This window comes from Echinops telfairi, unplaced genomic scaffold (assembly GCF_000313985.2).
Source record: "Echinops telfairi isolate 266 unplaced genomic scaffold, ASM31398v2 ScPeMD7_7420;HRSCAF=8458, whole genome shotgun sequence".
Taxonomy (NCBI): Eukaryota; Metazoa; Chordata; class Mammalia; order Afrosoricida; family Tenrecidae; genus Echinops; species Echinops telfairi.
Genome location: NW_022111320.1, coordinates 1,294,884 through 1,303,100, shown reverse-complemented (window position 1 = coordinate 1,303,100; position 8,217 = coordinate 1,294,884). Strand labels below are relative to the sequence as shown.

At 43.7% G+C, this 8,217-nt stretch overlaps 1 non-coding gene across 1 annotated transcript; it reads right to left on the bottom strand.

Annotated features, from left to right (window-relative positions):
• Positions 1-1,730: 1,730 nt before the first annotated feature.
• Positions 1,731-1,888, bottom strand: LOC115872171. Its single transcript, XR_004047709.1, has one exon. It is a non-coding gene; the product is annotated as a U1 spliceosomal RNA (small nuclear RNA).
• Between the last annotated feature and the right edge of the window lie 6,329 nt (positions 1,889-8,217).

Here is an 8,217-nt window from a genome sequence, read left to right as displayed (position 1 = left end):
GCACTAACCTACCCAAGGAGAGGGAGAGAGGGAGTAGACTTCAACTCGGAATGCAACATACCGGAATGAAGCAGGGAACCAATGGATCCCAACTATGTGGACACCCTTCCCCCTCCCCCCAGAATAATTCACTTCAGAGGACAGCACTGAAGATACAGCTCAGGGAGAGGGACATGTCTGATCAGAGCACACGGGAGCATACGAAGAGGGAAGGAGAGAGTGGAGCACCTCTTCCAAATGCTGAGGCCGGTATCCCTGCTCAGAGCAGCCAATGAACAGAGAGCACCATTGGGCTGGCCCCACCATGAGACATGACATCCCTCTTTGACCCATAGCACTACAGGGGACAACACTGGAGGCACAGTGCAGGCATTGTGCCCTATCACACCCCACCACACAGGGGTGAAACACTAAGAGCACACAACAGAGCAGCAAGGGGAGCAAAGCAATGAAGTCCTCGGGGAATACCAAAAATAGACTTTGGAGCCAGGGCATGGCACCCCATCAGATTTGGCTGGCAAAACTCCTAAAGGTCAACAACTATTTATAGGCTTGTATTAGTCTGGGTACTTTAGAGAAACAAATCCACAGAAACGCATATGTGTGAGAGAGAGTTTTATATAAAGTTTAAGTGCATATCAAGAAAACATCCCAACCCAGTGCTGCCTAAGCCCACAAGTCCAACATTAACCCATTAACCCATATGTCTGACACCAATTCACAAAGTCCTCCTCCATCTCACAAAACACACCCTATGACGCTGACTGCAGGAGGAAAGCTGAGTCAGTGAACATGTAAGCATCTCAGCGCTGGCAGGGGTCTCCACATGACTGCTCCAGCACCCAGGGCTGCATTGGGGTAGGTCCATGTGGCTTCTCCTCAGGGATGTCTTGCAGTAAGTGAGCTTTGCCAGCTGAAGCAGGGAACTGACTAAGGTAGCTGCACCCTAGTTGGACCATCACAAAGCAAGAAACCCAAGAACTGGAAAGATGAGGCTCACCGAGCCATTTATCTCTCTGCCCTTCAATTAACCCCACATGTGTTTAGTGGCCAGGTTGGCACAATAAACGTTAACTATATTAAGGCTTTTGGTTTTTTTATCATTGGGTTTTTCTGTTGGTGGTGGTGTTGTTGTTTTGGTTTGGTGTTTTCTTTTGTTGTTTTGCTTCGCTCTGTCTTGTTTTTGTGCTTATTATTGTCTCTGTGTGTCTATGTAGATAAGATAGGCAGGATAAACAATCCAGAGAAGGAAACAATGTGACCAACTGTTTCAGGGAGGACACAGGAGGGAGAGGGAAAAGGTGGGTGGGAAGGGAGTGGATGTTAACAAACCCAGGAACAAGTGATCTAAAATCAATGGTGAGGAGGGCGTAGGATGCCTGGTAGGGTTTGATCAAGGGCAATGTAACCGAGGGGAATTATAAAACCTGAGTGAAGACTGAACATGATAATGGGACAAGAGAAAAGTAAAGGGAAATAGAGAAAAGAACTGGGAGACAAATGGGTATTTATAAAGGTCTAAATATAAGCATGTATTTACATATTTACATATGTAAATATATTTATATATGTAAATATATTTATATATAACAATCGCAAAATAGATCAATGTCCATTAATTTATATGTTAAGTATTAAGGTAGCAGATGGACATTGGGCCTCTACTCAAGTGCTCCCTCAATGCAAGAACGCTTTTGTTCTAATAACCTGGCATTCTGGTTTTTTTTCCCCAGGGGATAACGCGAACGCAGTCTCCCACTACCACAAATTATGCAGTTGAGTTTCCCACATTTGGGGAAATCGCAGTGGTCAGCAAACCCGGAGTGCAATGGGTGAGCCTCACCCTGGGAAAACCACCTTCATGATCATGGTATCTCCCCTGTCATAACCTGGCATTCTGTAACGCTCAGCTTCCCGACACGATTGCTGAAGACAAAGTGGGCGCATAAGCAAATGTGGTGAAGAAAGCTGATGGTGCCTGGCTATCAAAAGATAAAGCATCTGGGGTCTTAAAGGCTTAAAGATAAACAAGCAGTTATCTAGCTCAGAAGCAACAAAGCCCACATGGAAGAAGCACACCAGCCTGTGTGATCATGAGGTGTCGATGGGATCAGATATCAGGCATCTAAGACCCAGAACAAAAAAAAACATATCTATGTGAATGAGACAGAGTGCAGACCCAAAGCCCATCTGAAGGCAACTGGACACCTCCTTACAGAAGGGTCACAAGAAAGAGACAAGACAGTCAGGTTGTAGTATAGCACTGATGAAACATACAAGTTTCCTCTAGTTCTTTAAGGCTTCCTCTCCCCCACTGTCATGACCCCAATTCTACCTTACAAATCCAGCTAGACCACAGCATGTACACGGGTACAGATAAGAGATGGAAACACAGGGAATCCAAGAGAGATAAACCCCTCAGGACCAATAATGAAAGTAGCAATAACAGGAGGGGAAGAGGTCGGTGTGAGGAGAAAGGGGGAACCTATCACAATGATCTACATATAAACCCTTCCCAGGGGGACAGACAACAAAAAAGTGGGTGAGGGGAGAAAGCAGTCAGTGTAAGACATGAAAAAAAATTTATAAGTTATCAAGGGTTCATGATGGCAGTAGGATGAGGGAGGGTGGAAAATAAGCTGACACCAAGTGCTTAAGCAGAAAGAAAATGTTTTGAAAATGATGATGGCAACATATATACAAATGTGCTTGATGCAGTGGATTAATGGATAGATTGTGATAAGAGCTGTATGAGCCCCCGATAAAATGATTTTTTAAAAAAAGAAAGTAAAAAAATCCTTTCATATGTCCATGACTCTTTCCTAAGGATAAATTTCGTGGAATTATTGGGCTAAAATCAGAAAAGCCTTGTAATGTTTCATACACATTTAATACAAACTTATTTCCAGAAAGTTTGAACAAATTTTCATTCATGCCAATATGAGAAAGTCCATTTCTATGTTTTACATGGGAATTAACATTTCAGTGTTTGTAATAGCATCCAAAACAAGAAAAACAGAGAGTTGTCAAAAATAAAAGAAAAAAAATTAAATTAAAAATAAAACAGAAACAATGTTTTATTAATGATGTTGTACCTTCTTTATTTTTCTCTATAGTCACTGTGTTTACAAGAGTGACTATATTTGTTTCTAATGTTTTCAACTGTTTTCATATCCACTTATCTCTTTATTCAGGATTCAGAGACTGATTTATCATGATGTTGGTGGTGGGAGAGTCATGTCACGGATGGCGGGGCGGGGGTGGGGGTGAATGGCTTTTGAAGAAAGTAATATTTCTTACACTAGCCCTGTCCAAACTGCTGTAAAATGCAATACGAACTCAAAAACACTTTGCAGAAAGCAGCCAGGAAAAAACACGGTGCAGACACATGGCCTTCTAGTGATTTAATGGCTCAAGCCTAGTATTTAGGTGTTCTTGTTTTTAAAAGCCCACATTCGTGTGGTTGTTCTTATGGGTTAACTACCTAATCTGCATTATTTCATAGGTTCCTCCCTTCACCCTACAAGACAGGCACTCTTCTGAAACCTAGAAAAGATAAAAATCTCAAGATGGTAAGTGATGTGACCAAGGTTTTATATACAGTATGCCCTTAATCTGCATTTTCCTGGCCATACTTTGGGCATTCTTCAACCATGGGTATCCATTCTTTATGGGCATCTGTTTGCTTGATTCTGCCTAGAATATAAACCCCCAAGACATGGCCCATGCCTTCATTCCTCCTCAATCGCCCTCATCTCTCTCTCTCCGGCTTCTTCCTAACACTGGATTTCCCTGTTGGGACCACTGCAAGGAATGAGCAAGTAAGTATTCAGTGGTTCCGCCTCACCAATGGAACCCTAACGGTTACCCTGAGGCCATGGGGCCAACCTCGCAGTTTGCTGGGGAGATGTCTGCGCTTAAATGGGCCCCTTTCCATTTGCTGCCGTCAGTGGCCAAGTTGACAGGAGTAACACTTCATTGTCTGTGACTAACCTTGCACTTTCTTCAGGAGCAGTAGGTGGATAAAACTGTCCGCTGGCTGGCACGTTATTACAGCATCCTTCCGAAGGCTTTCTGAAAGGTCAGCTGTCCTCACCACTTCCTTCGCTGTCTTGGTTACGCTGACCCAAAACACCAGGTTCCCGTTCAGCAGGCCACCTGATACTGTATAGTGATAGGGACCGTGACATTACTAAGTGATCAAGCTACTACATCTGAGAAACACCGCACGGGCCCATATTACCCTCCTTTTAAGATGCAACATTAATGCAGTAAGGTCAACGCGATGTATCCGTTACTGCTCTTTAAATTAGATGTCTGAGAGAAGGTTATCGTTTGGACATAAATTGAACCAATTTGTTCTTAAAGCTATTTGACTCTCTTTGAAGTAGAAAACAGAGCCCAAAGACGATGAAAAAATCTCGCTGTTATTTTTCACGGTACTCCGAAGCTTAGAAACGTTTTCCGTGTGAGCTGTGCTGGGTAATACTGAGCATGTAGACAAGTTATGCGTCACATTTTCTGTCCCGGTCACTCGGGTTCCTAGAAAGACATCCATAAAGGCTTTCATCCAGTCTTCTCTTTGCTCCTATAAAGCGTGACAGCCCACATTTCCTGTGTGAGTCCACTACAGGAATTCCAAACAAGCAGTCTCCCTGTGTGGGAAGAGCGTCTCTGTTATCTCCTGCCCCAGTGTTTGCCGTCCTAACCTTGCCACCTGTGAACGTGACCTCATTAGGGAACGGGGTCCTTGACAAGATTATCACTTACACTGACATAAGGGCATGCCTTGGGAGAGTAGCCCTTGGCCCGGTCTGAGTGGTATCCTGATTGATTGATTTATCTTATTATTTTTAAATAATATTTTTATTGACATAGCTTACGCATGCCAATAGATCCCTTCTCTTCCCATACAGTTCTGTTGTTCAATCCCATCCGGTGGGGTTATACAATCATGGATGCTATCAACTCCCCTCTCACTCACTCCCGCACCCCTCTCACTTCCATTACTCCTGTCAGTGTCTCTGACAGGTCGTCTCTCTTGACTACCATGTACCGAGTGATCTTAAATACACAAATGAACATATGCAAATCTAGCATGACCAATGAGGTAGCTCACATATGGACCACAATAGTAAGGGGAGGAAATCTTAAAGAACCAGGAGATAGTGGTTCGTCAGGGCCAAGCCGCATCCTGGATTGATCAAAGAGCAGAGAGCCGGAGAGGCAATGGCCATGTGACAAGGGAGTTGATCTATAGCAGCACACCAAGGACACCTACCGGGAGCCTCAAGAGACAAGGAAGAATCTCCCCCAGAGCCTTTGGAGAAAATGTGACTCTACTGACACCCTGCTTGCAAAACTCCGTCAGAGTCTCAGCACCTCCGGAACTATGAGCCCACACGGTGTTGATGGTTGAAGCCACCTCATCTGTAGTGATTGGTGACAGCAGCCCTAGGAAATGAATAGAAATGATTTGAGGCCCTAGTATGTGCATGCTGCTAAGTGGGACTACTTTTTCCAGACTCCTGAGACCTTCCATATTGAAGAAGCTCAATTAGTGCAACACATTTGGCCTTTACTCATTCCTGCTGAGAGGCAGTGCAGTGACATCGCGGAGCCCCTTTGGGATACCTTTTCTCTTTTCCCATTTCATCCTGGGCTAGGTTTTCCCTTGGTGCTCCTTGTCCTTCGTGTCACCTGGGCACATATGCCCTCTTTGAAGGATGGAAATGGTATACCATTTGTGAATTGCCTCCATATATCCTTTGTCAATGTGTTGCCTTTGGCTGTTGAACTGTTCGTTTGACTGGTAAATGCTCCCCAGGTTTGCTGGTTGTTACCTTTTGTTTTGCAACTCTTTCCTCCCAGTAGGGTGCTCATCTACCTTAATGTATAGGCTTCAGGCTAAATATGTTTTAAATGTCTTGAAGTCTAATGTTTCTGTGTTTATCTTCAGATAGACGTATCTTGGCTGCCCACTTGCTGCTGTTTGACTTACATCTCAATTTGTTATAAACACACAAAGAGAAGAAGGATATGACTTGTTGAGGCCATTCTCAATGATTGCAACGTTTGATGGGCTGGCATTTGAACAGACAGACCCACACTGAAAAATTAATCAGAGTGGAAAGGAGGAACAACAAAATATTCAGGCAGAGAGACTTTCGGTGGAGCCAGGACATGTGGTTATGAGTCTTAAATTCTATTAAGTAGGCAAGGCATTTTGACCTTGGCAATTTGCAGAGAGTTCTATTGGGCTAGTTGACTGCTGGACCCAGGTCAATGGGTGGAAGGCCTTAAAGCAGCAATATCATATATTAGCTTCAATGGGTACGGAGGCTGGCAGTGGCTCTGTCCATAGGTCAGTGACTACATTTCTAGAGGCAACTCACCTCCGATTCTATCACTGTGTTCAAAGCGCCTTTACCATTTCCTTCAATGGAAAGTAACCACAGTCACTGATGGAAATACAATGTTCTACCAGGACTGCTTAGGAACTTTAAAGATAAACAAGCATTTCTGCTGTTTTCTCTATATCTTGATTACCGTGGTCCAAAACACCAGCATCCCAGGGCACCAGCCACCTGATACTGTCCAGTGATCTTCAGAAAGGATTTTATTGAGCCCCTAACAGGTGTCCGGTGTTCTACCAGCAACAAGAAATACAGAGCTAAGCAACACAAAGAGATCTGACCTCCAATGTATCCCTTCCCAAGGCTCTTCCAACAGAAGGTCGTAAGCCCGTTCATGGAAGTAGCATGGGATGGAAGGCAGCACCGAGGAGGTAGCTGAGGGCAACCTAATGGAGAGAGGTTGGTTGGGGAGCTTCCAACAAGTGATCTACTGTCTGAACCTTAAAGGTTTTCAGGAAAATTACGACTGAAAGAAGGACACAGAGGGGAGGAATATTCTGGTCAGAAGCAGCAGCCTGTCTGGAAGAAATGAGTGAAGGAATTATAAGTAATCTAGTTGGAGGGAGAGGAAGCAAGGAAAGAGGACTGTCAGGAGATAAAAGGGGGCCAAGGACAGGCTGACTCAAAGGCCGTAAGCCCTGCTGGGGACTTTACGCCCGTAAGTGACGCAAGTAGCTGGTCATCTGAGAAAGGTGCCTACGACTGCAGGACGCAGCCCGAGAGGCAGGTCAACCAGGCAGAACACACTGCAGTCATCCGACCCTGCATGACGTTGGCCTAAAGGAGGGAGTAGCTGAGAAAGCCATTCTCTTACTCGGTCATCCACCCTTTACTCACTTGTTCATTCATTCAACAGAAGCTTTTTAGGGCATACCATCTTTGCCAGGTACTTTTAAGTACTAAGGATACACCAGTAAATAGTAGAAAGAAAGAGAAATTTTTAAAAATCATTTTATTAGGGGCTCCTACAACTCTTATCACAATCCATACACACATCAATTGTGTAAAGCACATTTGTACATTCATTGCCCTCATCATTCTCAAAACATTTCCTCTCCAAAAAGAGAAATTTTTAAACCATTCGAAGTTGGAGTTGACAAGAATTGGTGGGCCATTGGCTGCCTGGTTTTGTGCCATATGTAGGCCTTGGGGAAGGGGTGGGGATGGAGATAGGGGTGGCTGAGTGCTAGAAAAAAAATGAAATCTTAAGAATGAATTCTTGGTGTCTGATTTCAGAAACAGAAAAGAGGTCGGTTTTAAGAAATGCAGGAGTCTGGCAGGCAACACATGCCTGAAAAAAGAATGTAGGAAATAGTTGATAGGGTATTAATGCTCAAGTTAATGCATGTGGACTCATGCAGTATACTGTGGAGAGTCAAAGGGAGTGACCAGGGATGGGATGAGATCAGACTGTTTTAAGGCACTTACAATGCTTATCTTTTTGTTTGTTTGTTGTTTGTTTGTTTGTTTTGCTCCTCTTTTTAATCATGTTGTTGTTTTCTTTCTTTTAAAAAAAATCATTTTATTGGGGGCTCATACAATTTTTATTCCAATCCATACATACATCCATTGTATCAAGCACATTTGTACATTTGTTGGCATCATCATTGTCAAAACATTTGTTTTCTACTTGAGCCCTTAATATCAGCTCCTCATTTCCCCCCTCTATCCCCAGTCTCCCCTCCCTTATGAACCCTTCATAATTCATAAATTATTATTATTTTTTCATATCTTACACTGTTCGATGTCTCCCTTCACCCATTTTTCTGTTGTCCATCCCCCAGGGAAGAGGTCACATGTA